Source organism: Rhinolophus sinicus, linkage group LG06, assembly GCF_036562045.2.
Source record: "Rhinolophus sinicus isolate RSC01 linkage group LG06, ASM3656204v1, whole genome shotgun sequence".
Taxonomy (NCBI): Eukaryota; Metazoa; Chordata; class Mammalia; order Chiroptera; family Rhinolophidae; genus Rhinolophus; species Rhinolophus sinicus.
Genome location: NC_133756.1, coordinates 131,034,464 through 131,060,765, shown reverse-complemented (window position 1 = coordinate 131,060,765; position 26,302 = coordinate 131,034,464). Strand labels below are relative to the sequence as shown.

The window sequence follows — 26,302 nt, the reverse complement described above, 5'->3', positions numbered from 1 at the left end:
GGACTTTTTCTATCTGACTTAATTTGCTTAGCATGATAATCTCAAGATCTATCCATGTTGTCACAAATGGCAGTATTTCATCTTTTCCGATGGCTGAATAATAATTCCATTGTATATATGTACCACATCTTCTTTATCCAATTGTCTACTGAAGGATACTTTGGTTGTTTCCATGCCTTGGTCACTGTGAATAGTGCTGCATATATCTTTACAGATAAATATTTTCAGTTTTTTGGGGTACTTATTCAGGAGACAGATTGCTGGGTCGTATGGTAATTCTATTCTTAATTTTTTGAGGAACTTTCATAGTGTTTTCCATAGTGGCTGTACAAGTTTACATTCTCACTAGCAGTGTCTGAGGGTTCCTTTTTCTCCACGACTTCTCCAACACTTATTATTAACTGTCTTGTTGACAATAGCCATGCTAACAAGTGTGAGGTGGTATCTTGTTGTGATTTTGATTTGTATTTCTCTAATAGCTAGTGAAGTTGAGCATCTTTTTATATATCAGTAATCCATTTGTGTGTCTTATTGGGACAAATATCTGTTCAGGCCCACTGCCCATTTTTAAAATTGGATTGTTTGTTTTTTTGTTGTTGAGTTGTATGAGTTCTTCACATATTTTGGATATTAGTCTCTTATTGGAGGTGTTGTTTGCAAATAATCTCCCATTCGGTTGGTTGCCTCTTTGTTTTGATGTTTTTTTTTGTTTGTTTGTTTGTTTGTTTTGCTGTGCAGAAGCTTTGAAGTTTGATATCATCCCATTCATTTATTTTTGCTTTTATTTCCCTTGCCTTTGAAGTCAAATTCATAAAATCCTTCCTAAGACCAGGATTTTATCCTCTCTAAGTTTAGTACCTATGGTTTCTTCTATGCATTTTATTGTTTCAGGCCTTATATTTAGGTCTTTAATCCACTTTGAGTTAATTTTGGTGTATGATGACAGATAGCAGTCTAGTTTCATTCTTTTGCATGTGGCTTTCCAATTTTCCCGGTACAATTTATGGAAGAGGATTTCTTTTCTCCATTGTATGTTTTTGGCTCCTTTGTTGAAAATTGTTTGCCCATGTACGCATGGGTTTATTTCTTTTCAATTGAGACCCTGTTTTTCAATATAGGTATTAGTAGTACTATAAATTTACTTCTAAGTATTGCTTTTAGCTGCATTCCATAAATTTTTATATGTGATATTTTCATTTTTATTCAGTTCAAAATGCGTTCTGATTTTAGTTTTTAATATTTAGGAATTTTCCCGATGTCTTTCTGTTATTGAATTCCTAATTCTTTTGTTGGCTGGCAAGTTCTATAAATGTAAATTAGGTAAAGTTGGTTGACAGTATTGCTAAGGTCTTTTAAATCCTTTCTGATTTTTTTCTATTTGTTATATGATTAACTGAAAAAGAGAGATTTTTTAAAAACTCTGATAATAATTCTTGAAATTGTATTAGTTTTCCTTTCTTGTATTTTGAAGCTAAGTAAATATTAGGTAAATAAATATTTAGGATCATTATGTCCTTCTAATGAACTGACCCCTTTATCATTATACAAGAACCCTTTTATCCCCAGTAATATTATTTGCTCTGTAATCTACTTTTTCTGATAGTCATTACAGCTTTCTTTTTATTAGTGATACCATGCATATATTTTCTATATTTACACTGTAAAAATATTGTTTCTTCATTTTTAAAGCAGATTTTTTATAGACTACATGCAATTGAGTCTTGCATCCTATTCCAGTATTACAATTTTTCCCTTTTAATTTGAGTGTTTAGAACATTTACATTTAATGTGATTATTGACATGGTTGAATCTGCTCTTTGTTTTTTATTTATATGATATGTTCATTATTCCCTTTTCCCTTTTTCTTGTTTTCTTTTGAATTTCTTCAGAATTCTTGTGGTTTCATTTTAAATCCTTTGTTGGCTTATTCTAATTTTTTGTCTTATTTTATTTTTGTGCTTGATTTAGAATTTATAGCAAACCCATACAACTTATGATAGTCTTACTTCAAGTTATATTATCTCACTTTATGTATGGTATAAGATTCTTACACTAGTCTGCTTCTATTTCTCTCTCTTAGCCTTTGTGCTATTGTTATCATCCACGTTACTTCTACATATGTTATAAACCTAAAAATAATAATTAGTTTTGCTTTGAATAGTCAATAACATTTTAAAGAGGTTTAAAAAGAAACAGTCTTATATTTACCCATACATACCATTTTCAGTGTGCTTCATTCCTTTGCTTAAGATTCATATTTCCATTTGGTAACATTGCCTTTTGCCTGAAGGATCTCTTTAATATTTCTTGCAGGGTATGTATGCTGATGAGCTGGTAAGATTTCCTTCAGCTTTTGTATTTTTGAAAAACATTTATTTTGATAGGTATAAAATTTTAGATTAACTTTTTGTTTAATAATTTAAAGATACTGATCCATGTTTTTTTGCTTGCGTTGTTTTAAAAAATAAGTCTGCTTTAATTCTTATATATGTTGTTCTGAATGTGATGTGTTGTTTTGCTCTGGGTGCTTTTAAGATTTTCTCTTTTTTAGAAAATATACTTATTAAAATATAGCTAACATATAATATTATATTAGTTTCAGGTGTTCACAATAATTATTCAACATTTATACACTTAAAGAAGTGATCACCACGATAAGTCCAGCAACTATCTGACACCATACCATGCTATCATAATTTTATTAACTATATTCCTTATACTGTATATTATATCCCCGTGACTTATTTGTTTTATACCTGGACATTTAAACCTCTTATTCCCCTTTACCTTTGCCCATTTTTAAAAAATTTTTCAATTACAGTTGACATTCAATACTATTTTATATTAATTTCAGGTGTACAGAGTAGTGGTTAGACATTTATATAATTTAAGAAATGATCCCCCTGACTAGTCTAGTATCCCCCTTTCACTATACATAGTTATTACTGTATTATTGACTATATTCCCTATGCTTTTTTTTTTAAAGATTTTATTGGGGAAGGGGAACAGGACTTTATTGGGGAATACTGTGTACTTCCACGCCTTTTTTCTTTCCAAGTCAAGTTGTTGTTCTTTCAGTCTTAGTTGTGGAGGGCACAGCTCAGCTCCAGGTCCAGTTGCCGTTGCTAGTTGCAGGGGGCACAGCCCACCATCCCTTGCGGGAGTCGAACCGGCAACCTTGTGGTTGAGAGGATGTGCTCCAACCAACTGAGCCATCTGGGAGCTCAGCGGCAGCTCAGCTCAAGGTGCCGTGTTCAATTTTAGTTGCAGGGGGCGCTGCCTACCATCCCTTGCGGGAGTCGAGGAATTGAACTGGCAACCTTGTGGTTGAGAGCCCATGCTCCAACCAACAACTGAGCCATCCGGGAGGCAGCTCAGCTCAAGGTGCCGTGTTCAACCTTAGTTTCAGGGGGCAGAGCCCACCATCCCTTGCGGGATTCGAGGAGTTGAACTGGCAACCTTGTGGTTGAGAGCCCACTAGCCCATGTGGGAATTGAACCGGCAGCCTTCGGAGTTAGGAGCATGGAGCTCTAGCCGCCTGAGCCACCGGGCCGGCCCCATATATTCCCTATGCTTTACATCCCCACGACTACTTTGTAACTACCAATTTATATTTCTTAATCCCTTCATCTTTTTCACCCTGTCTTCAACCCCCGTCATCAATCACCATGGTAAATCTAGTACCCATCTGACACCATACATAGATATTACAATATTATTGACCGCATTCCATATGCTACACCCTACATCCCAATGACTACTGTATAACAGCAAATTTGTACTTCTTAATCGCTTCCCCTTTTCACCCATCCCCAAACTGACTCCCACCTGGCAACCATCAAAATGTTCTCTGTATCTCTGAGTTTGTTTCTGTTTCATATGTTTGTTTATTTTGTTCTTTAGATTTCACTTACAAGTGAAATCATATGACATTTGCCTTTCTCTGTCCGAATTACTATACTCAGCACAATACTCTCTAGGTCCATCCATGTTATTGCAGATGGCAAGATTTCATTCTTTTTTATGGCTGAGAGATATTCCATTTTATGTACATATGTACCACCTCTTCTTTATCTATTCTTCCATTCAGGGACACCCAAGTTGCTTCCATATCTTGGCCGTTGTAAACAATGTTGCAATGAACATAAGGATGCACACATGCTCTCAAAGTAGCATTTTAGGTTTCTTTGGATCAAAACCCAGAGCTGGGGTACTAGGTCCTTCTTTGTCTCTTGTTACAGCCTTTGTTCTAAAGCCTATTTTGTCTGGTGTAAGTACTGCTACCCCCACACTTTTTTTTCTTTCCATTTTCATGAAATATCTTTTTCCATCCCTTTACTTTAAGTTTGTGTGTGTCTTTTGATTTGAAGTAGTCTCTTGTAGGCAGCATAAGTGTCTTTCTTTTTATCTATTTAGCCACCCTATGTCTTTCGATTGGAGCATTTAATCCTTTTGCATGGAAAGTAATTGTTGATAGATATGTAGTTATTGCCATTTTATTATTCATATTTTTGAACTGTTCCCCCCCTTTTCTTCTTAAAGAAATCCTTTTAACCAGTATTTCTTATAATACTGGTTTGGTGGTGATGAACTCCTTTAGCTTTTTCTTGTCTGGGAAACTCTTTATTTGTCTTTCAATTCTAAATGATAGATTTGCTATCTTGGTTGTATGTCTTTGCTTTTCATCACTTTGAATATTTTGTGTCAATCCTTTCTGGCCCGCAGTTTCTGTTGAGAAACCAGTTGATAGTCTTACGGGAGCTCCCTTGTAGGTAACTAATGCTTTTCTTTTGCTACCTTTGAGATTCTCTCTTTGTCGTTAATGTTGGCATTTTAATTATGATGTATTGTTCTGTGGCCCTCTTTGGGTTCATCTTGTTTGGGACTCTACTTCCTGGGTTTGAATATCCATTTCCTTTGCCAGGTTGGAGAAGTTTTACATTATTGTTTCTTCAAATAAGTTTCCATTTTTTTTGCTTTTTCTCTTCTGGTACCCCTATGATCTGAATGTTGGTACGTTTGATGTTATTGCAGAGGCTCCTTAAACTGTCCTCATATTTTTGTATTTTTTCTGTTTTGCTGTTTGTTTGGATGTTAAATGCTACCATATCTTCTAAATTGTTGATTTGATCCTCTACTTCATCTAATCTACTGTTGATTCCCTTTAATGTATTGCCCATTACAGTTATTTTATTCTTTATTTCTGATTTTTTTATGTTTTTCATCTCTAATTTTATGTTTCCTATCTTTTTGTTGAAGTTTTCCCTGAGATCATTGAGCATCGTCATAACCAGTGTTTCGAACTTTGTGTCTGGTAGGTTGCTTGTCTCCATTTTATTTAGTTCTTTTTCTGGAGCTTTGTTCTGTTCTTTTGTTTGGGACATGTTTCTTTGTCTCCCCATTTTGACTGTCTCACTGTATTTGTTTCTATGTATTAGGTAGCACTGCTATGTCTCCCAGTCTTGGGAGAGTGGCCTTATGTAGTAGGTGTCCTGTGGAGCCCAGTGGTGCAGTCTCCCTGGTCACCAGAGGTGGGAGTGCTAGGTGTGTCCCTTGTGTGGACCCTCCTATTGTAGTTGAGCCTTAGTTGCTATTTTCACGTCATTGGGAGGGACTGACCCTCAGGCTGAGTGGCTGTGAGGACTGGCTCTGACTGCAGCGGAGTTGTTGTTGTGCAGGGGCTGCCCCTACAGAGCAGGGTTTGCCTTAGCAGGGCTGCCCAGTCTGCTCTTGGGATGTGTTGTTCTTGGAGGCAGCAGAATGATGTTCTAGTCCCAGGGCCTTCTGGGAAGCGACATACTACAGGCCAAGTTCAGCTGCAGCCTGTGCCCTGCCCGGGCCACATGGAATGAGCCACAAAGCAGTCTGCAGAAGGCCACGCTGTGCTTGGAGGTTCCTCAAGAGGCTAAGCTATGAACCAAAGCTGGCTATCGCTAGTTCCGGGCATAGGGCTGTTCAGTTAGTGGTATGGGATACACCGAAGTCAGGTAATGCTTGTTTGGGTTTTGTGAAGCTTTGAGAGACTTTGGGAAAGTCTGCAGCATGACCCAAGGCAGGCAGTTTGTATGGAAAAGCCACTGAAAGTGGCTTGGGTGTGCCCAAAATGTGTGTGGGATAGGGTCTCAGAAACACCGGGGCCAGGCAAAGGAATGGGGTTAGCCAGGCTGATGGACACTCAGATGTGGCCACCTGCATCTGCATGCAGGATGGTGGGAGGCCTCAACAAAGAAACAGTGGCTCCCTGCATCTTCTCTCTCTGGGTAGAGCTGGTCCTCCAGCTCTCACCTGGATACCAGACAATTCAGTTTCTCTTTGTATGTCCCTGGCACCTTTCAAACTGCTGCTCCAGTGCTGGGGCTCAGAGTCAGTGAGTCCGTCAGTCAGTTAAGTTCGTGTGTGGGCCCTTGAAGAGAGTGCCTGAGACTGCAGCCACCCTCCATATTACTAAGTCACAATCTGTGCTTGTTTTCATAACCAGAAGTTATGGGGACTTCTCTCCCTAGCACTGAAATCCTGGGCTGGGAAGCCTGGTGTAGGGCTGGGACCTTTTGCTCCTAGGGTAGGGGGGACCTTCGCAGCTGAGCTATACCTCCATATTTGTAATGGTCACACATGGGTTGGGACCAGCCCGTTTGGTGTCTTTGCCCCTCCTACTGCCATGTTTCCCTGAACATAAGACAGGGTCTTATATTAATTTTTGCTCGAAAAGATGCATTAGGGCTTATGTTCAGGGGATGTCATCCTGAAAAATCATGTTAGGGCTTATTTTATGGTTAGGTTTTATTTTGGGGGAAACATGGTAGTCTCGAGGTGGCTTCTTCTTTATGTCCTTAGTTTTAGGGCTTCGGTTCAGCTAGGCTTCAGGGAATTCTCAATGATGGTTGTTTTGTAGTTTAGTTGTAATTTTGATGTGGTCATGAGAATATACAAGCACAGTGTTTACCTACTCCACCATTATGACTAGAAATATTTAGATTTTCTCTTTATCACTGGTTGTAAGCAATTTGATTTTTTTGTGCTTTATTTAGTATAGTTTTCTTAATGTTTCTTGACCTTTTTTTTTAAATTCTTGTATCTGTGGTTTTGTAGTTTTTGTCACTTCTGGAAATTTTTCAGCCATTATTCAGAATTTGTTTGTTCACTCCTGTTTTTCTTGTGGAATCCAATTACACATATGGTAGGCAGCTTGATGTTGTCCTAGGGTTCAGTGATTCTGTTCACATTTTTTTGTATTTTTGTTTTTTTCGTTTTCACTCTGTTTCATTTAGAATTGTTTCTGTTGATAAATCTTTAAGTTTATGTGTCTTTTTCTGGCAGTGACTAATCTGCTTTTACTTTCACCTAGAATATTATTTATCACAGACATTGTATTTCTTATCTCTAGGAGTTAAATTTGAGTTTTTATTATATATTCAATGTATCTACTCAGCATGTTCAGTCTTTGTTTTTTTTCTTAGTTCCATGAACAAATAGAATGCAACTATAATAACTGTTTTAATATCCTTGTCTAGTCATTCTATCATCTGTGTTATTTTTGGATCATTTTCAGTTGATTGATTTTTCTCCTCATTATGGGTTGTATTTTCCTGCTTCTTTGCGTGGCTGGTAATTTTTTATTGGATGCCAAAAATTGTGAAATTTTGCCTTGTTGGGTGCAGAATATTTCTGTATTCCTATAAATATTTTCATAGTTTTTTTTGGGGGGTATGCAGTTAAGATACTTGTAAATAGTTTGATCCTGTCATTCTTGCTTTTAAGCTCTGTTAATTGGAACTAGTACAGTCTTTAATGTAAGGATAATTTTCTCCACTATGTAGGCAATACTGTTTTGAATACTCTGATCAATGCCCCTCATGTTGTGAAGTTTTATACTTTTATTTATTTATTTATTTATTTATTTATTTATTTATTTATTTATTTATTTAAATTTTATACTTTTTATGAGAGGAAAATGAACTATTCCTGGCCTTATATGGGCTCTAGGATTATTCTCTCTGCTCCTTTTTCAGGTATCTTTCCCTAACCGTGGTTAGTTTCCTTACACACATTAATTGATCAATAATTGCTTATGTTCTTGTGAGGGACTTTGAAGATTTCTGGAAGTCTATGTGAGGTCTCTCTCCTCTGTTACTCTGCCCTATGAACTATAGCCACCTTGGGCTCTCTAGACTCCCAGCTCTATCTTCTTAAGTCACTGAGAACATTAAGCTCTGTGTCTATGCCCTGCCATCAATAATTTATTTCTTTATGCAGTAAGATGGGACAATGGTAAGGATAACTTCATATGTTTTTCCTTTCTCAGGAATCACAATTCTTCATTGCCTGATGTTCAGTGTCTGAGAACTGTTGTTTTCATATATTTTGTCTATTTCTTAAAATTGTTTAAGTCAGAAGGGTAAATCCAGTTCTTGTTTGTCCATTTTGGTCAGAAGCAGAAGTCTCCACATATGTGAAGAAATTATATAATGTACTTTATGCATGCATGATTGAGTGCTTCACACATAGAAAGTATTCAATAATAGATGATTACTATTTCTATTTCTCTGCATGCATCCTGTTAATGAAGGTTTATCTTATATACCACCTTCTATACAAAGCCTTTCTGGACTGCTACCTCCACAGATGACTTGTTACTCTTGATTCTTTGTATCTACATCACTTTTTTAAAACAAATTTTTATTATGACACATATCTATGTTACAAATTTTGGTTCACTTATGTTTTTTTGTGGTAGATTGTAAGCTCTTAGACAAATGAGCTCTTCCTTGTTTTCTATTCTTAATTTCTAGCACATTGTAAATGCTGAGGTATTTGTTGCCAAAATGAATAACCAAGAATGTCTTAAATCTGTTATGAAATATTCTGGAGTAGAATTTTTGATTGGGAAGGAAAAAGAGGTGGTTTAGAAGTATGAGAACAGTTGAGCAGAATGAAAGTGGAAAAAGATGAGATTTGGGGGATCCAAAGAGCAGCATGAGAGCAAAAGTTGGTTGACTGAGGTTGGTAATATAGAGTAATAATGATAGTGATAACAGTAATAATAATAATAATAATTCCTGTAATTATATAGAATATAGAATGGAGAATAGGAGAGACATAGTGTATTGTATCAGTGAAACCATTTTATGATAACATGGCTGTAATATAGATAGTAATATGAATAACATTATGTAAATATATACTGTGTGCATCCTTGTAACTTGAAGTGTTGTAATAAAGGCTTTTAAACAAAGTGCTCAGAGAACACAACATACGTTTTGGAGTAGGTAACTCTTGGAAGGAGGTGGTAGAGATGGATGAACTGAGAAGAAGCAGTAAAGGGATTCTAGGTCGTAGAGAATAGCATAAACACAAAACCAGTATAGGCCATAAACAAGCATGTAGCAGAAAGAACAAATGGAACTTGGAGTTAGGTTCATAGGGCTTTACTCTCATCTCCGCCATTGGTGTGACTCTGGACAAATTACTTAGCTTACCTGAAACTCAATTCCCTCATCTGTACAATGGGTGTGGTTGTTGGGAAGATTATCTGATGTATAGAGAACATTTATTTTATATCTGGCAGATAGTGGGTCCAATAACTATTAGTTTCTTCTTTTTAGACATTCTATATCTTCTGATGAGGAAAGGAAAATGCTTCAAGAAGGACTTTGTGAACCCTCATCACTTTGTATAAGAGCCCAGGTATAATATATATATATGTATATATATATATGTATAATTTATGAGTATAATTAATGTTCCCATTTATTTCTTATTTCCATGGCAAATGAGGATTACATTGCATTTTTGTGGTGCAATACTAAGGCCTATGTAATTTTAACACCCAGTTTCTTTACATCTTCTAATTTTAACTTATATTTAAAACTATTGGGATTGTTGGCTAAACTTTACGTAGAAATTAAACCATTTTACTACCACAATTCAATATTTTTCAGAAATGCTTCTATTTATAGGGGACATATCTATTGAATGAAAGATTAGACAGATGAGCATCAAAAATCCTAAATTTTCCCATCTTGAACCCACTTATATTCATTTAGGCTGTTTATTTATTTGAGATATAATTGACATATAACATATTAGTTTCAGGTATAGATGATATATTTTATGAAAAAAATCAATTTTGATTTCAATTTCCCATCATGGAAATGATATCAGGTACAGAGTAAAATTTAGAAACCTTTGACTAAAAGATAATCACGCTTTAAATCTCCAGTCAGCTTATGAAAGACCACTGTTAATGTGTACTACTCACAAAAATATTTTGGATATGTGGGGATTTTAAAAGTAGTTCTAGCATAAATAATCTAGAAAATAGTGAAATCTTTTATTTCTTCACTGATTGAAAAATTTAGGACTCTTCCAGTTAATTAACTCTGCGTTTGGTTAAGAGAACTAAAGAATTTTCACAGTCTATAGAATAAAAAGTGATAAACCATAATAGTTTTGGAGCCAGTTTTCAGCACTGCTTTTGGTTCTTAAATACTTGCGTTGACACATCCAGTTCATAGGTGTAGTACATAATGCTGCTGATCCTGCCAAATGAAGAACCATCTTTAATCGTCTGCTTGGTATCTCAAGGGCTAGGTGCTGAGTTGTCGAGGATCTGGCATAGAGTGGCACCTCACTTCATTTGCTCTCTTTGCTATAGGCTGGTTCTTTGCATTTATGAACCTTAGTCTGGCCTTGAGGACAGTTTGCTTGGTTAGAGTCACCTTACTTTTAGTTTAAGCCATGTTGCCTCCAGGATGCTTGTAAACATGTTGAGAGGCTGAGTTTTGATGAATCTCACAAAACTCCTCTATAGGCCATGAACTGAAACCGAGGAGCCGACAGTATTAATAATTCAGCATTTGGCACTATCATGGATATTAATGCATTTGTAGTTCACTTGACAAACCTTGGCCCAATCACATGTGAAAATGAATTTAGTCATCTCATTTGAGTCTCTGGTGAGTATTTTAATACTTTTTTTCAACCTACACATGGAATAGAGAAAATATTAATCTCCCTGCAGAAATGCAAGGTTCATAGCCCACATGACTATGTATTGTGAAATAAAATATGTTACAATAAATTGCCATCTTGATTTAATGAAAATGATGTTTAGGAATTTTATATTACATTATGGCTGATTTGGGGTATTTTAAATAGCCCATTTATTCAAAATTTCAGGGCAGAGTAATTATTTTAGTATTTCAGGTAAGCATTTAACTCTTAACTTTAAATAACCAGTAAGTATATGTGCTCTATGCAAGTAAACTGTATAAAGCATTTATAAAAAAAAATTAAAATATACTAGTACTAATAAGTACATACAATAGCTAAGTATATTCAGTATTTAGGACTTAAATTATTTTACAAAAATTACTTTCATGAGGGAAATAAATATTTTTTATATTAAAATGCCATAGGAACGACATAGTTCCTGTTAAATTATTAGTCACTCCAAGACACACCTCGTGATGTGTGGGGCCTAGAAATAATATGGCAATGACTGGGGTGGCAAGATCCTGCTTCTTAAAATTTGGTGGCTTGTTGAGCTGTCTGAATAATCGATGCCCTTCTGACACATACCAAATACATTTAAGATTGCAAAGAAATTTTTAGTTCTCTAACGTAGCCTCTTTCAGGCTAATATAACCACTTTGTTGTCAGAAAATTTTTTTGAAAGGGTATATATAAATGAGGAATTTAAAATTTTTATATAAAAAAGAAGTATATTATTCATTCCTTGAAGTATTTAGGTCCATATTTTTACCTAGAAATCCTTATTACTACATTAAAGTTAACCTATAAGGGAAGAAAGCTTACAAATTTCAAATAACCTTTTGTGGTGATAAAATGTGGTTTATATTATTCGGTGAAAGATACTGATTTAATAGAACTGAAAGGAAATAAACAAATCAAAGGGAGACTTATTTTGTTATGGCTGCTTATAAAATGATTTTAACTTTTAATGTCAATATAGTCAGAGACTTATATTTCAATATTATATTTTCATGAACATAAATCTTCAAGTTGGCAACTATGTCCACATGAAAAATATGTGGGGTTAATGATGATGATTTGCATCATAAATGATGATGATTTGTGTCATAAAGCAGCTCCTTTTGATCCTTATGTAAAAATTTCCATAGTTTTCTTGGTAAGACTTTTAGAATCTAAAGAAATCTAAATTAAAAGGAAATAATTTTAACGCCATAAGAATCTCACTCATGCCAAGAAAGGAATCATGCGTAAGGTCTGAAAATAAGTAGAAAAGAATTAGAAGTATACATTAGATAGCAGATTGGATCCATTCAAAGAATTTGTAGGAGTGTCTTTATTACGCTCTGGTAGGAGTGAATGACATTGTGCTACCAGCTTAATAATAAAAATGGAATAGATTTGAACCCATAAGCTAATTTAGTAACTTTGGCTCAATTTCTCTCCACTTCTGTATTCCCTGTAAAGGAGAATGCACTACGTCTCTGTGAGCAATCTGAATTTCTCTTGCTCTGGAAAATCATTAAGTCCAACTTAGTTTGTGACACAGTCTAAGTTACATGGATTAGGTAAAGCTGATCTTAAAAGAGGAAAATTGGATACTCAGCAGACCCCAGCAGATATTTTGACACACTCTTGGAGCTGATAAGAGTCATCATAAATTTAAACATTACTTTTCCTAGCACAGAAACTTCACTAATAAATGGGTTTGAATATTTTATGAATGACTGAACACCCTGCTTTGCGAAGAAGTCCTCTGGAAGCTCTGACTTTTTGGGGATGGTTTTACTTTTGGAGGAAGGAGTGTTGAAGAGAAGGTACTGATGAGGTGTCATATAATTTTACAAGTTGCATAACTGCTTTTCACTACAAAACTATCTCTGATTAAAATAACAATTGAGCTTGTAATTTTTTCTGAACAGCTGCTGCTACAGGGGGTCATTACCTTGGAGAGCCTGAAAATAATCGTACTCCTGGTACATGAGTTATGTAGTCTTGTGTTTTACAGCAAAGCACAAAGTTTAAAGCTTATAGAAGAATGTTATTTGAAAGCTGTCAAACCATGTTAAAAAAGACTGCATCGTCAAAAGGCCCTGGTGGCCACGATTCTGCATGTAGCCTTGTCTTATTCATTATAAAATGCATGTTTATAAAGTTCCACAGAGCATCCAATTCCCAATTCACTTATATCAGCAAGACTTAACTTGCTCATTAATCTAAATTCTTTTGCAACTTTAATCTACATGTTTAATTAATCATAAAATGAGGCGGTAAGTAATTTCAGCAATGTGTGGCTTGTTATCAGATGCATTTAATCACTCTTCTGTGAGCTCATTTGGAAACACCTGAAGATGTCGAGTGCAGTTTGAATAAGCATAAATTATTCTTTGTCAGTGTACTTCACTCAACTAATAAGACATTAATTTAAAAGGCACTGTTTGTCATTTTTAGATCTTTACCAATATTTTTAGCTTAGCAATATAACTCTAATTGTACATATGATTCACAACTAGTGCCCAACATAGGAAAGGGTAAGTGTTTAATTCATTTTTCTTATTTACATGTAATTATGTCATGTAATCTTAGTTTTTAATGAGGATTAACCATCTTGTAAGTATTCATATGCTTTTGGAATAAGGTACTAATGAATTATAGTTAGAAAAATTATTTGTTGGTACAAAGGCTTGTGATGCCTTGTTCCTTGCGTAGGTTAGATCTGGAAGGATGTGAGGTTTAGGAGCAGGCATTGATTTGAGGATACATGTATTGCACAGGGATTATATGATGCAGATGTTAACCTTAAAAAAATCCAAGTAAAATAACTATATTCATCTATCTTACATAATGACATCTATAGATCTTATATAGGGCCAGGTAGCCTAAAATAATGACAGTCTCATTCCCACGTCCCCAGTTTCTTAACAGTATTGCCCAGATGATGGTAGCATTTTTTTTAAAAGGAAAAAAATAAGAACAACAATAATAACAAAAGCTCACTCCTAGCTTTAGAGCAAAAAGAAAAGATTCATGGCAGCGAATGAGTTATATATCTCAATGTCAGGAGTATAGGAATAAAAATTGCATTTTATAGGATGTCATCACCTGTCCTGTTTATGCCATGAGAGCAGTGACACACGGTAAGAATAATTATCTCAGTGGAAACAAATTTATTTACCTGCCGTGGAGCCCCCTGTTCATCTGACTCATGAGCTCATCTCACTCATACACTGTCTGTGGATTGTCAGCAGTGAGCCAGAGGGATGACTCCTGAAAAGGGAATATTGGTTTGAGCTGAAATATAGCCATATTCTCCATTTTTATTTGATGTGCACATCTCCTGGGCTTCTTTCCTTTCTTCAGGGATCCGTTACATTGAACTAACAGTTATTTATATGTCCGTTTCTTGCCCTATGCCTCATGACTATGTAAAAATTTTTCTTCCTGTTTTCCATTCTAAGGGAAAACAAAATCCCAGGAAATCTCATTTGTGCTGTGCAAGTCATGTAGACCATAGCAGCGTATTGCAGTGAAATGCTACTTACCCTTATTTCACTCAAAGCACTCTAAATCGTTTCCTTAGTACCACTGATAGAAACCTCAAACCCTGGCGTCTTCTTTAGAATCATCCTTGAAAAACAACATTTCATTTGAACTTAACTTTCTTGATAAGAATAGAATACTTTTCTCATTCCTGTCACAACCTAGTGGCTAAACACATACAGTCTAATATGAAGGCTTTCTGTCAGTTGTTCTTGATAAGAAATCTCAAACTTCCCTGACTTTCCTTCCCCTGGCAAAACCTGAGATAATTTTTCCAAAACAGGTTTATTTTCAAACTTGTTTTGGGTGCAAGAAAAGAACAGAGTGTCCTCCCCCCACCCACCCTCAAGTGATGTGTGAGACACCTGCCCTGTTGTCCTGTTAGATCCCTCCACACAGACAATGATTTATTTTATAAAATGTTATATATTAACTGTACCTATTTGTCTGTATGATGTACTTCAAGTGGGAAATGATAACTCAGTTCCATGCAGCTTTTATACTCTCAGATATTTGAACGTATGCTTTTGCAGATGTGTATATATACAGAGGGTGCCAAAAAATGTATACACATTTTAAGAAAGGAAAAAACTATTAAAATTGTAATACTCAATATATACTGGTAACAAAAGGTGAATACAAGTCACGTTTGACTTCTGCAATTACAAGAGGTGCTCAGAGTGGTCGCCATCAGCCTCCAGACACTACTGATTATGGCGAACTACTGCTTGATTGGCATTGATCATAGTGTCCACTTATATATATATTTTTGGCACCCCAGTACACACACACACACACACACACACACACACACACACACACGCACCTTTACCCCAAATGCTGCACGCACACTGACTCTTCCCAGTCAGAAACAAGGACATACCACTTAAATATGCTTCATCAGTGGAGACTTTAGAATCGGTTAGAATGTGCAATACCTAGAATGATGAACTACTCCAATGGGTGTAACTGAATGAGTGGGCCTTCCATCCCCAGTTGAACTGACAGATATGGTTAGCAAGGCTCTGATTGTATGCATAACTTCTATGGCTGTAGGAGAGTATGCTGATAAAGAAAGGGATTACTGATGGCAGAGAGGGGTGGGAAAGAATGAGTGGGGAGCATGTGCAATGTGGTATCCGCTAGCACATGTGCTTTGAGGGAAGGTTTGGAAAGTCTGATTGGACATTAGAGTCTTCAGCTGCTGTGGGACTTCAGGATCAGCAGAGGAACGAGAATGTCACAGTGCAGTTGGTTACAGGCAACATTTCTGACCTTACACTACAAGTCTCCATGTCTCATTTATATTAAAATTGGGAGAATAATGATCTATTCAGTTATGCTTTGTACTACCTCAGGAGAAGGCCTAATGTCTCTCACTCCTCTGTCCCCAGTTTCTTAAACAAGTGAAATTTTGTTCTAATTTTAACTGAAAAGTCCATGTGTTATTTCCTACCAAAACCTTCATAATTTATGCCCGAACTTCTTTCCTTTGAATCCAGGCTTTGTCTGTGAACATTGTGTGCCTTTTTGTAGCAAGCCAGTTTTTCTTAATCACTTGAAATTGGCTTTTATTAGAAGATCATTTAGTCATTATATACATATAGTACATTTGGTGGTTTTAGAAGTTCTGATGCTAAATGTTCAAAGTTCTGCCCCAATGAGATTTTTATGGATCCATGTAACCTTGCTCATATATGAAAACAAGGCATTGGGTTATACAGATGGTTAAACGTGCATTTAGTTCTTTCTCTGGAATTTTCATGAGAATTAATTGACTTGCAGTTTTGTTAACTTTCCCTTTTACTTTTTTAGGCAACATCTGAATAACTTATATTCAGGAAAATATAATAATGTATGTAGTTTTAGAAACTATCTATATTTTCCCTATTACTCATAATATATAGTATTCTCATTGTTATCACTCTTGTCATATTAACAATGTATTATAGCCATAATAATTATTTGTGCATGCATTCTTCCAAGTACTATATTTGAAAATCCCAGCCTTCATATATATATATATATATATATATATATATATATATATATATACACACACATACATATATATGTATATATATATATATATATAGTAAATGAGGAAGCAATTTATAACTTTCACATTGAATTCTTTTTTTTCCCCCCTTCTACTGCCTCCCCACCTCCCCGCCACTGCGGTTCAAGCCGGTGTTTCCCAGTCTGGTTGTGTAGGACACAGTTCCCTGGCTCATGCTGGTTTTATGAGCCTTGCGCTCCCCCCAGCTGAGGCAGTTGGTCGCCAGTGGCAGCACTCAGCAGCCCCGGGGCAGCCCACGCCAACCTCTGGCTGCTCTCGGCAGCCCAGCTCCACGGAAAGCTGTTGTTCACAATCTTAGCTGTAGAGGGCGCAGCTCACTGGCCCATGTGGGAATCGAACTGGTGACCTTGGCATTAGGAGCACGGCGCTCCAACCACCTGAGCTACTGGGTCGGCCCTCACATTGAATTCTTACTTTTGTATTTATGCTTCCCCTTTTGTAAAGCATATGATCTACTTTAGAAAGGCTGATAGTTACCTGATTTTTTTTTTTTTTTTTTTAGCATTTATATCGTTAAAAGACTTTCTGAAGTGTACACAGGGATGTATTTGTAGGTGATTTTCAACTTACTAATAAAGTTCTGAAAGTTTGTTGTTTGGAGTATGGATTGGATATACATATAGAAACCATGTTATAAATGGTGATTTGATTCCTTGAACAACCTACTGAAACCCACTCACCTCATAATATGGCTGAATTATACTACTGAGAGTACTATAGTAGCTAACTAACTACTGTCTATTAAATGGTTATCGTATGAAATCTCATTTTGAAATATAACTTTAATAACATTCTTTTGACAAATTTCTGGTAGTGGGCTTTGACTTTTTTCTACCTCCAATCTACCAGTGCACAGCAGTGGAAATGAAATACCCCTTTGGATAGAATTTGGGAGGTGAGGAGGACTTCCTGATGTCTCTAGCTCTGGAAGGTAACTGGGTATTCTACCTGAGGGAATAGGTGACTCTCTTGGCTCTGGTGTGGAGATGTATATCTGTTTATACATGAAGGGTATCCTATTGGAGGTCTATGTATTTTTAGAGTAAAGGAGGAACATTTTCTAATTTTACACTGTTGAGCCAGAGGGTAGAGAAGATCAATGCTTCTGGCCATACACTATTCCTCACAGTATATTCCAAATATTTTCATTGTTTATCTTCTACTTAATCTTCCACCCCATCCCCTGTAATTTTGCCTTTTGGTATTTAAATATTAGCACTGGTGAGAGTAGTTCAGTTTCTAACAACAGAACAGGAATGTATTATTGATTAGGATCATATAAAGATGAGATGATGTACACACATAGGAAGCAGCTAAAGTTGACTCAAAATGAGATATTCCCAAATACATGACAGTTCACCCAAATGAAGACCAGTAGTCCATTACTGTTTATTAATACATCATGTCCTTTAAGAGTATCAGAAGAAAGTCATACAAAAGTGCAAATAGGTAATGAATGGAAAGTTTATTAGGTAACATGTAAAACATCATCTTGAACCTCAGCAATTGAATTATATTCGTCCCTTTTACTTCAAATCTGGCAAATTATATATTTTGTTGATTGCTAAGGGGAAAGTATGAAAAAAGGAGAGTATTGGAGAGAAAATTAGAGAAGTGGTATTTAAAAGGCTCTAAAGATTTAAGTTGTCAAGAGAAAATGGTTTGATAAGTTATAGGTAAAATAGAAAGAATTTAGTTTCCCAAAGAAATACATGGCTTAAAGTGTAGGGGAAAAGTGGTTGGCAATACAAACTGTTTTTCTTAACCTGAGGAGTTCAAAAAAAAGAAGAAGCATTTGGCAAAGTGAAAGCTCAGCTGACTTCATGCCTACCAAGTGAAAAATCTGATTCTTTATCATCTAAGCACACAGTTGGGTAACTCACAGAGCTACCCAGTGTATAGGTTGCAATGGCAAGAAGCCAGCAGTGAAATCAAACTCATAAGCACTCTATAGAAAACCCCTCAAATTACTGCTGTGCTGTTGCCAGCTGTACTGCCAGGGAACAAGAGCTGTACATATTTCTGTGGAATGACTGGGTTACTTAACACAGCTTGATTGGCTCTGTTCCTGCCTCTGTTCTCTTTGGCTGACAGCTGACCACCATACTGGTTTGGTTTGAAATAAGACTGAAGCACAACCGCTTATATGCACCTTCTCATACACTGCTCTTTCCACACCACTCCAAACCCCACACATCTCCTCTATGTCTTGCAAAAGGAGAAATAAGTATACCTGAATTTATTTAAGTAAAGCATACTGGGTGACACTTTGCTGTCCTTTTATTCAATAAATCCATCAGGTTTTTCAGAAGAGTCAGTTTGGTCTTTTATTTGTAAGTACCCAAATTTATTGAACATGAAAAGAATGACATCTTAAAATCTTCTAATTGTATTAACTTTATTTTAAATCATTGCTTACTTCATGATCCAAGAACTAGAATGATTATTCAGAAGCCATTTACTTCCGTATTTCCCCAAAAATAAGACCTAGCCGGACAATCAGCTCTAAAGCGTCTTTTGGAGTAAAAATTAATATAAAACCCGGTATTATATTATATTATTTTATGTTATTATATTACGTAAAACCTGGTCTTATATTATAGTAAAATAAGACTGGTCTTACATTAATTTTTGCTCCAAAAGACACATTAGAGCTGATTGTCCAGCTAGGTCTTATTTTTGGGGAAACACGGTCTTTCCTTCTTGCCCTTGGATAAACTCTGATAGGTAGCTACTTTTGTCTTATAATCTTTCAAAAAAGAAGGTATCACAAGATATTCAAAAGAGCACTCGATGACTTCAACTGCTACATCCCATGAATTAGAGAAACCTTTGAATGAGCAAGGTGGTTGGCTCCTTTCTTGTTATAGGAAAGCCCATGGATTCACATGTTCTAGTTCCCATTAAGTTAGGAGGATTTCCAAATTTTTTGACTGTGATTCAGGGAAGAAATAAATTCCTATCCTCACCCAGTATACAGTGTAATATAATTGAAATAAAAAAGTTTTCCTGAACAATACTTATATCTTTAACATGTGCAATGTGTTCTGTTTTCTGTTTTCTTCCTTCTCCTTGCCTCCTCTTCCTTTGCGCCTCCCTTCCCTTCTCTCCTTTTCTGTCTAAAAAAAAAAAAAAAAAAAATACTGATTCGCACTTAGAAAATTGTTATTCATTCAATCAATAGTTTGAAAAATATTGCATTAAAGTAAGCAAGTTTTTTTTTTTTTTTTTTGAGTCTTGATCTCATGTTCTTTGGTCTACCATGTTTTTAAGGAACTGAGACTCTACAGGGCAGTAATTGCATTGCCTTTTTTGGTAAAATCATTAGGAAGACAATTTTTGTACTTTACTTGTGGCATATACTGTATTAATAACACCATGTATTAAGTGCTTAATTGTGCCAGGTGTTGTGTTAAGTGCTTTAAATATATATGTCATGAGAGTTTTTTCATTTAATCCTCATGATTACCCTGTGAGGTAGAAACTGTTATTATACCCATTTTCATAGTTGATGAAATTTGGATTCAGAGTGATATATCAACTTTCCCAAGAGTAACACAGCAAATGATAGAGGCCGAATTCAAATTCAAGATTGTTTGACTCAATGATCATGCTCTTTCTCTGAACTCTAATAACCTCTTAGTTTTGGCTTAAATAAAAAAGTGATTTTTGTGAAAATTTTATATCACAAAGCAAAGAAAAACAGACTTGTAATGATAACTTCCACTTATTTTTAATAATGTAAATTGAAGCTTCTTGATAAAGTATGTTTTACTCTGTAAAGAAAAAGAGAGAAAGAAAGAAAGAAAGAAAAAGAGAAAGAAAGAACATAAGAAAGGAAAAATAAAAAAATAAATATCTCTCCAGAACCATGGATAGAAAAACTTGCTGCTCTATTTAAATTTTGTCTAATTAAACCTTGTAAAAGTTTTCTTTTAAAGAAAAAAGTATATATACATGGAATTACATCTTATGCTACAGACCAGGATATTTTAGCAAGTCAGAGGAATTCAAATCTGAATGAAGAGTGGAATTTTCCTTTCGTTTTTCTATAATAACTATGTTTGTTGAAGAGAAAGACGGAGGGAAAACTGACCACCATCCCTGGTTTTGAAGAAAAAGTTGTTTATATGTGTAACACATTGGAGAAATTGTTTGGGATCGTTTTAACTATGCAGAAATGTGACCACTGAAATTCTTAAGTAAGGTGTGGGCTATCAGCTCCATGAAACTAATTAAGTCAAATAAGAATGAGTATTTGTGAAAGTAATTCACTTACCTCACTTTCCCACTCCCTCTCTGTGAAAGAGGAAATATTTTAGAAAAAAATAATGGGTACAGTTGGCTTTTATGACCTCTTTTTTTCCCATCTTCAACCCCTGCCACATTCCTAGATTTAATATGAGACAGTTTTTGTCTTTCTTGCCTCCTTTGTCTTGTCCTCTATCTCTCTCCTCTTTGGTAACTTTCCTTTCCTCCCCTTTTCTTCTTTCCCCTACTCTCCTTTCCACCTTCTCATCTCCTCTGTCCCTTCTTTCATTTTGCATTCTTGCATGCAATCCTTATAATCTCCTTTATAACCTTTATTCTCTTAATAAAAAGATGATTCTTGCATTTTTAAGTAAGGTGCAAATCGATCCTGTTTCTGCTTATTAGAATGATTATCTAGAAAAATAACATGTTTTCTGCCTTATTGTCTCTTTTTCTCCCATAAACCAAATGTACACTTTTAGAAGAAATCTGTTGGTATATTTCTGGAAAATGTTGCATTCTACTTTGTATCTTCTTGGGAGTAAGACGTGTCTGTGGTCATTGTACGACCATTAAAAAGAAAACCAAAGATTCCACACTAAAAATTGGCATTGACTCAGATACTTGTGCCACACTAACTATAACGTACCTTTGTAAGCACACTTTTGTATAGGAGATGGACTTGTTCAATATGTAATTGCTATGTGATGCCACCCCAGAGGAGAATTTGAAAGCAGGCAGGTGTGTTAGATGTAAGCCTCATTGAACTCAAGGTCAGGATTCTAAAACCAGCCTTCTCAAGCATACTCAGACAAGGTGGAATAAGATGAACTTGGATGCAAACATACTACTCCAAAAACATGCTTTGAAGTTCAGAGGAAGGTAAGAAGGAGTATGTTCAGTGATGGCAGAGTGTAAGAACATTAACAGTAATAGGTACATGATTGAGATATATTGATGAAACTCCCAAATAGTGCTGTGGGCAGACAGATTTATTTTATGAAAATGGATGTAAAAACATCCACAGACATATAGTTGCAACCATGTTGGGCAAATACACAAATATACACATCATGGGGCAACTTGAGTGTTTTGGTTGAATGAAATGCAGAAGACATAAAGAATATGTGTATTTCAATAAGATGGAGATAAAGGCAAGCAACAATTCACTATTAGTCAGGAAAGAATTTGCAGAGTTGGTGAGTTACATACGTTTCACTTTCCCTGATTTATTGAGTCTAAAGTAATAGATCTAATGTTACTCTGCTGTTATTTTGTTTATACATTTTAATGTGAATCTTTAGGTAGAATCCAAGCTTATACATTTTTAGATATGGATTCTATTCTTGATTCAGGATTCTTCTGGATCTTACAGTCATGTATTACTATCAAGATATCACCTCCCTAAAGCACCATTGGTTCTAGTAGCTCCTAAGGTAACCAAACTAAATGATTTTTTATGATGGGGCAAATGCAGCGAATATGAATTTGATTCCCATGTCAGAGTTAACATTGTTTTGTTCTATACTTTGGGCTTTAAATCGGACTTTGGTCAACTTTCTTGGTCACAAGAAGGAATTGGTAGAGAGAAAGTGGACACATTGCTAGCAGTTTATAATCTGCTTAGGCAAATCTCATCCCCACTCTTTATCACTTTTAATTTTACTGTTTGTCCACTCAGCTATTTCTAACAAAGATAGATACTTCACTTTTCACTATCTTCAACCTCCTATTAAATAGTTCCATTAAGTATTTACAGAGTGGAAACCAATGTGTACACAGTGTCAGAGTAATTCCATAATAACAACCTGCTTTAGGATATGTTCTCTGGGTCAAATGCATTTCAGAGTAAGAGGGACGGAAGAGAACTAACATTTATTGAGTAGCTACATATGTTTTCTCATTTAATTCTTAGAAAAACCCTGAGGTGGAAATTACATTTAGATAAACTACTTAGAATCAGGAAACCACCCTATTAAAATAGCAAAATTGCCACAAATTCTTATTTAAAGGACAACACTTTTAAGAAAATGCCAACTTATCCTTGCCATTATAGTAGGCTGAAAAAAGAAATATGTGCGCTATAAAGTGAGACAGTGTGAATGGTAAGACATGACCATTACCATTTGCCTCACCTCCACCGTGAATTATTAGACATCATACATCTAAAAGAGGAAATCACTCTATGATTAGTGTGACTTTATAACGTGCTATCTCAGAAAAGACAAAGATTCACTCTTCTGGTCAAGTGAAAAAACAGTTTTTCTTATATACTTTCATATATATTGACTAGATAAGGGAGCCTTGGTAGAACGACTATTTTTAATATGTTCATTTAATTTGATTCCTGGGAAAGGGATCATTTGATGCAAAGGGTCTTTGATGACAAAAAAGTCCTGAAATGACATATTTTCAGTTTCTATTTCTTGCTGCCCCACTCCAAGTTTTATTAGATAATAATTACCATTTTTTAAACAATATTCTAAAACAAAAAAGTGAGGTCCAGTTTTTTAAAAAATACAAAGGAGTTTTCTTTTACTTTAAACATTTGTGGAAATTTTGTCAAACACTTAGCACACACTTAGCACTGTGGTTGATTTGTAATAGACACTCACTAAATATTATTGAAATGAAATGTGGAAATATGTGCATATTCATTTATTCATTCTTTTTTTAATCAACAGACATTTACTGAGGGCTTAATATGTTCCAGATAGATATGTTTGAGATTTAAGTCTGAATAGCATACTGAAGCTAGCTAGCCTTTAACTAGCTTAAAAACCTAGTAGAGAGACAGGTAAAGAGAAACAATTATAACCGATTAGTCTTAGAATTAATATATGAATGAAGTAAAATACATAGCAATTTCAAATTTGCCAGAGAGAGTTGGGGGAAGGCTTCATTGAGTAGGTTAACATTTGAGCTGCTTCTAAAAGGACAAACAGGGAATTATTTAGAGGGAATGTAGAAATATTAAGTTGGTGCAAAAGTAATTGCAGTTTAAAAAGTTAAAAATAATTGCAGGAACCGCAATTACTTTTGCACCAACCTAATTGCATGCTCTAAACTGAAGATATCACATTTGTAAAAGCACTCAGACACTGAAAGGGTCTGCTATATTTTAAGAATTGTAGGAATTCAATATCATTTCCACGTGTGGGCCAGAGGGAATGAGGAAAGGAATTAGGCTGAAAAAGAAAAAAAAAAACTCCATACAAACAACAACAAAAAATCACTTGAGAGTTTTGGGTGGTGCAGTTGATTATTTCCTGATATGAACCTGAAAAAATGTTGAAGTTCAACTAATTAATTTCAATTAATTTCAGTAAGATGAGGGTTTTTCTAGGAAATTATTTGTTTTATTAGAATCTCCATAATATACCTTTTAGTGCTTTTACAATAGCATATGGGATACTAAGCTGTTTAAATGACGGAGTTGTGCAGAGTGTGTCATGATATGAAAGGAGTTTGAACTAATGTATTGGAAGTAGTCACTCTTCATTAAAATGGTCCTTTTTAAAGTTGTTTTTGAACTTACCTATACTGTCTCAGGCAATTAATTTGCTAGACAACTTGTAGGTCAGTGAAATTGTTCTGAATCCTGAAAAGTAAAGGCACTGAGTGTTAACATAAATACAGTTTATTTATGACTAATAGTTTTTATTTCTATTTTTAAAACAAAATATGTTCACATAATGTGTGAATCTGTATCATCTCACTAACTTCATGAAAATATTAGTTGGGTATATCTTTGTTTTTTTCATTTCTGAACTACTGAAGATATATACTTGTACTATAAGACACATATATATGTGTGCGTGTGTGTGTATGTGTGTGTAATCTATCATCTATTATCTATCTATCTATCTATCTATCTATCTATCTATCTATCTATCTATCTATCTATCTTCTATTCTTTAAGAATTTATTCCAGACACAGGTTTCAGTTTCACAAAAGGAGAAAGTTAGACTTTACAATGTTTCTTTCAGAAATTTTTTTTCTTCTAGAGAAACACCTCAGAGATTTCAGACTTCATTTTAGAGAAATTATAGTTCCTTCAACTTTAAATTGCTTCCATAGGTCACTACCAGATTATAGAGAGCATGACGTGCTTTATAAGTTGAAAAGTTTTCCACAAAGTAATACCAGCAGTGAAAATTCTCAGAGAAACAACTAATTAATCTCTGCTCCTTTACAGCTGTTTAATGCAATGCATAACTAAAAGTCCTGTTAAATTAATTAATGATTTCAATTATGAACTTTTCTCCAAAATGTTATGATTCGTATCAGGCTGATAATGCAGTGACCTGGGAGTGTGAAATCTGTGTTATGAAGAGAGTTGCCAGTTAATTGATTCACAAATTATTTAAAGTTTGTTGCACCCAAGAGAGTGCTCAGTTTCACGACCGTCATTTCTTAAAGTGTACAAACTCCTTTTTCACCTTAAGAATGTCTTCAGTTATTAAGCATGATAAAAAGCCAGCGTATTTCTGGGGCTATGCGTAATATTAACATGTATGATTTAGAATCTGTAAATGAATATGTGGATATTAAATCTATGCTGGAAGGAGGAAAAAGTTAGCTAAATTATCAATGACTCTTTTGTGGCAGTTTTCCCATTGTTTTTGCTTTGGTAATCTTAAATAGTTTTCTAAACATCACTCCTTAAACACTTTATTTTTTTGCATTTGCTATACATTAAGTAAATTTCATGTTGAAAGGCAATATAATTATGCATTCTTAGGAAATTTTGAATGGGTAAATAACAACAGAAATTGTTTTGATAATTGGTGTTTGAAGCGTTTGGATTGGTGGTAGGTCTAAAATGCCACCCTTAAATGTTAGGGAAGGTGCTGACTTCTCAATGCAAGAGAATTAATTTCTAAAGGACACCCTGAATCTTCTTTACAGTATGTAGGAAAAAATTAAGAGAGTCATGTGTACTTGCTTCTAGTCTGGTTATTTTAGCAATAGCTTAAATAACAAATAAAAGCGTACATATATACAAAGAGAAGGGAGGGAATCAATAACATCATTAATATTTTATAATACATTTATTAAAGTTTTATTAATGTTTCTGTGCTGGGCTTGAGCTGATTTCAGAGTGGATATGACCATAAGAGAAAATCCTTACTTGACTACCCATAGCTAGCTGAGGTGGAAAGGAAAGAGGTGATACCCTTTAGCAGGAGGAGAAGGAAGCAGGGAAGTCTCTGGCCATGAGTGGTGGCTGTTATTAGTGGGCTGTGTAATATACATATACATCTACACATACTTGGGCTTAATGCGTAGTTAAAAGGTCTAGTGCTTTTTGGGTGGTTGAACAATATCCTTAGCAGTGTCACTCGAATTTGATAGGCAGTGTAAGAAAGACACTTTAAGTTTAACATGAAAAACACATTTTTCTTTAGAAAAATATATCTCTCAGTTCTGAATTG

At 35.1% G+C, this 26,302-nt stretch overlaps 1 protein-coding gene across 11 annotated transcripts in view; it reads left to right on the top strand.

The window, feature by feature from the left end:
• Positions 1–26,302, top strand: part of SOX6 (SRY-box transcription factor 6) — a 595,594-nt gene that overhangs the window by 118,010 nt on the left and 451,282 nt on the right. For 5 of the 11 annotated variants that reach the window (XM_074336057.1, XM_074336056.1, XM_074336058.1 and 2 more), the window contains exon 3: positions 9,603–9,684. The exons of 5 other annotated variants lie outside the window; for them this stretch is intronic. The gene's annotated coding sequence lies outside the window, so the exon portion shown is untranslated. Of the gene's footprint in view, positions 1–2,313; positions 2,335–9,602; positions 9,685–26,302 lie in introns of those variants that run through there. One more of the 11 variants, XM_074336059.1, reaches the window with a different exon arrangement.